Genomic DNA, 4,920 nt, shown 5'->3' on the forward strand with positions numbered 1-4,920 from the left:
GAGATAGGAAACTTTCTGCCACCAAGTTCAATGAAAGTAGCAGTTGGAATATGTTGATTGATACACTGTTGAATAGGTAGCAATCATTAAACCATCTATTTGATTCCTGAGCATCACTTCCATGTTTCATAGCCATAGTGTGTTGCTTACGTATATGCGCGCTGAAGTCAGGCTGTCTAGATCTGTACTCCAGCTCTGCCATTTACAAGCTTGAGATTTTCAGAAAATTTTAAACTTCTCTGGGGTTCAAATTTTTTACATGTACAGAGGTACAATAATTATACTTAACCACAGATTTGTTGTTATGATCACAGATAGGTTAAACTTCTAAAACACGACAAGTAATATAGTAAGTGATCAGTAATTTAATAGTAGTTATTACTATTGTTATAACAATAACTTATATTCACATAGTCTGGGTCACATTATAAACTGAAGAGGTAGGGGTGAGGTACCAACTAATCTTGCTGGACATTGATAGAAAATAGTTGTTGGGTATAGACAAACCATTTGAATTTATTTCAGCCAACTCCATTTGGATAATCTGGTTGGATGGAAAGCATTTATGTAGATACAGAAGCACTTTCCAGGTAATAACCACTTAGGTATATTCTTTAAAGGGTAGCATAGACTTAATAAATTTAAGGTAACAGAAAATTTGCCTTTTGTCTTGTCCAACTGTTGTATTTTATTGGATTTTGATTCTCACAAATCATATTAAAAATAGTCAAATGTATAAAACAAGGTAAATTAATCACTTACAAAATATTTCATGTATGAGGAGCTTTGTGCATGGCATCAGTATACTAGAAAAGCACAGTATCTTTTGATAAGTGTTCAAAAAGTGATCTTTTGTATCAGTGTTCAAAAATTGAAAGTACCATCTTCTCCCTCCTACCAAATCTGCTCTGTTATCTTTTTTTAATTTTTTTAAATTTAATTATTGTTCAAGTACAGTTTTTCATCCCCCACTCCCATCCAAGACCAGCCTCACCCCGTGCTCCCCACCTCCCTCCCATTTCCACCCCCCTTAGTTGTTCTCCATGTGTCCTTTATACTAGTTTCTGTGAATCCTTCCCCTTTTCCCCTGTGATTCTCTCCCCTCTCCCCTCTGGTCCCTGTCAGCCTGTTCTCTATTTCAGTGTCTTTGGTCATATTTTGCTTGCTTGTTTGTTTTGTTGTTTAGGTTCCTGTTAAAGGTGAGATCATATGGTATTTGTCTTTCACTGTCTGGCTTATTTCACTCAGCATAATGCTTTCCGGTTCCATCCATGATGTTGCAAAGGGTAGTAGCTCCTTTCTTTCTGCTGCATAGAATTCCATTGTGTAAATATACCATAGTTTTTTGATCCATTCATTTACTGATGGGCATCTAGGTTGCTTCCAACTCTTAGCTATTGTAAATTGTGCTGCTATGAACATTGGGGTGCATAGGTTCTTTTGAATTTGTGTTTTAGGGTTCTTAGGATATAATCCCAGCAGTGGAATTGCTGGGTCAAAAGGCATGTTCATTTTTAGTTTTCTTAGAAAATTCCATACTGTTTTCCATAATGGTTGTACCAGTCTGCAATCCCACCAACAGTGAACTAGGGTCCCCTTTTCCCCACAACCTCACCAGCACTTGCTTGTTGATTCTGTTATGATGGCCATTCTGACAGGTGTGAAGTGGTATCTCACTGTGGTTTTAATTTGCATCTTTCTGATGGCCAGTGGTGCTGAGCACCCTTTCATATGTCTCTGGGCCCTCTATATGTCCTCCTTGGAGAAGTGTCCATTCAGGTCCTTTGCCCACTTTTTAATTGGGTTGTTTGTCTTCCTGTGTGAGTTCTTTATATATTTTGGAGATCATTTCCTTGTCTGAAGTATCATTTGCAACTATATTTTCCCATATGGTTGGTTCCCTATGAAAAGGAAATTTTTAAAAATCTAGTGTAGCAATACTTATATCACACAAAATACACATAAAAACGAGAAACAAAGAAGGACCCATCAATTCCACTTCTGAATATTTATCCAGAGAAATTCAAAACACTAAATTAAAAAGACATATGCATCCATATGTTCGTTGCAGCATTATTTACAATAGCCAAGAAATGGAAGCAACTCAAGTATCTATCAACAGATGAAGATTAAAAAGTGGTGTATATGTACAATGGGATATGACTCAGTCATAACAAAGAATGAAATCTTGTCATCTGCAACAGCATGGATGGACCTAGTGGGTATTTTACTGAGTAAAATATGTGAAATAGAGAATGACAAATGCCAGCTGATTTCATTTATATGTGAACTCTAAAAAACAAAATAAATGAACAAACAGAACAGGTTCATAGATACAGAGAACATTTTGAAGTTAGCCAGATAGGAATGTTTTGGGGAAATGTAAAAAAGGTGAAGGGATTAAGGAGAACAAATTGGTAGTTACAGAGTGGTCACAATACAGTACATGATGGAGAATACAGTCAATAATGTTGTAATGGCTATACATGGTGTCAGATGGGTGCTAGATTTATCAGGTGATCACTTTGTAAGTAATATAATGTCTAATTACAGGCTTATACACAGGAAACAACTATAATACTATATATTGACTATTAATTTAAAACTTTAAATTTTTAAAAAATAATTATCCAGTATTATACCTTTTTATAGTTGCATAATATTACTTGTTTGATATGATTCATTTTTACCATTTTAAACACAACATGTAAAGTCTTAATTTTTGTAAATTTTAATTAAATTCAATGTTTCAACTTTCTTGTGCCAGATCAAAAATGTTAACACTTAGTTTCATAATAACCTATTCTTATAATATATTGCTTCCCACAATGTACTACTAATAAAAAAAACTTTACTGTATACCAAGTGTAAAAATATGAAAATCAATGATAATTTAAAAACAAACTCTTGGGGGAGAGGTTTTAAGATGGCAGTGGAGTAGGACAAAGGATTTCACTTCCCCCCACGCACCGGAGAAAAACCTGGCTGATCTGCAGAGGAGCACAGCAGATAGCCAACAGGGACTCAGCATATAGGAAGGTAGGACTCCAGAAAGTGTAGCAGACATTGAATGACCAGAGGTTGAGGAGAGGAGACAACTGCAGGTCAACAAGGTACGAGGGAACAGTGCAGAGGCTGCAGGCCCTCCACCACGATGAGCCAGGGCCCAGTCCAGGCCATGCCAGGGCCCCAGCCAGTCTGCCTTGATCTCTGGGAGCCAAGAGTGGGCAACAATGACCCTGGGAGAGAGCCAGTCATCAGCACCCTCCCTATCCAGCAGGGCGCAGATTGGAAAACACCAGGAGAGATCAGTTTGCCTGTAGTGGCAGAGAGAGGAGTGGACATTAGGAAGCAAACCAGGGAGCTATAATAACCTGTGGAGTCAGGCTGTGGTTGCCAGCTTGGGAGAACTGACAGTAACCCATGCATTCCCTGTAGCACTGGGTCTGAGCCAGGTCTGCCACAGACTCTGGGAGCCTCAGGCTGACAGCAAGGACCCTGGAAGAGAGCCAATCATCAGCTCCCTCACTACCCAGCCGGGGGCAGTCTGAAAAACGCCAGAAGTCAGGCTATGGTTGCCAGCTTGGGAGAATTGTGAGTTTCCCTGTGCTTTCTGCCATAGCACTGGGAAAGGTCTGCACCCAAGCCTGCAAGACCAGGAGAGCCTGGCTGGGAGTGCGCACCCTCAGGACATGCCAGGACTGTGAATCCTGAGGAAAAATCTGCTCTCAGTGGGGTACTGGAGAGCGGCGCCAGTCTGGATCATGGGAGGGCGCTGGTGAGATCGGTTGAGTTCACTGAGAAGGGAGAAAAGCCACACTAATAGCCCGTCAGGCTGCTGCAGCTAGGGAAACCAGAAGAAAAGATTTCACCAGTTGGAAACCAACAAGACGAGTAGGTGGAAGCGGAGAACACCAAGATACCTGCAAGAAACTGCAACACTGAATTTCGCAGGTATCCTACCACAGAAGTTCGCACCATAAACCCAGGGAAACAGAACAGACCAATTTAAGAACCTGAGGCCAACAAGAAGAGCATCACAAACAATGGGAAAACAAAGAAACAACCCCCAAATGAAAGAAAAGGAGGAAGTCTCAGAAAAAAATGTTAGATGAAATAGAGACAAGTCAACTATCAGATATTGAATTCAAAGCACTGGTTATCAGGAACTTCAAAGAGCTTACAACAAGCTACCAGAAATTACAGGGGAGCTACAATGAACTCTCTGCAAACTGTATCAACATGAAATAAAAAATAAAAACTATCAGCAAAGGCCAAGAGGAAATGAAGAATACAGTTTCTGAACTGAAGAACACAGTAGAAGGTATGAAAAGAAGGATCGATGAGGCAGAAGACAGCACCAGTGAGCTACAGGACAGAGTAGAAAGAATCTCCCAGATGGAACAAATAAAGGAAAAGAGACTCAGAAAGAATGAGGATGGATTAAGAGAAATGCAAGACAATATGAAACATAATAATATCCGAACAATAGGAACACTAAAAGGAGAAGAAGAACAAGAGATAGAAAACCTACTTGAAAGAGTAACAACGGAAAATTTTCCTAATTTGATGAGAGAAAAAGTCACACAAATCCAAGAATCGCAGAAAGTCCCAATTAGGTGGAACCCAAAGAGGCCTACTGCAAGACACATCATCATTAAAATGGCAAAACTCCAAGACAAAGAGGGAATCCTAAAGGCAGCAAGGGAGAAAAAGGAAGTAACATACAAGGGAGCCCCAATAAGGATAGCTACTGACTTCTCAATGGGAACACTCCAAGCAAGAAGAGAATGGCAAGAAATATTCCAAGTAATGAGAACCAGAGGCCTACAACCAAGGCTACTTTACCCAGCAAGGCTCTCTATCAAGATAGAAGGCCAAATAAAGAGCTTCCAAGACAAAAGAAGTCTAAAAGAATAC

This window comes from Sturnira hondurensis, unplaced genomic scaffold (genome assembly GCF_014824575.4).
Source record: "Sturnira hondurensis isolate 20B ecotype Veracruz unplaced genomic scaffold, ASM1482457v3 Scaffold0020601, whole genome shotgun sequence".
NCBI lineage: Eukaryota > Metazoa > Chordata > Mammalia > Chiroptera > Phyllostomidae > Sturnira > Sturnira hondurensis.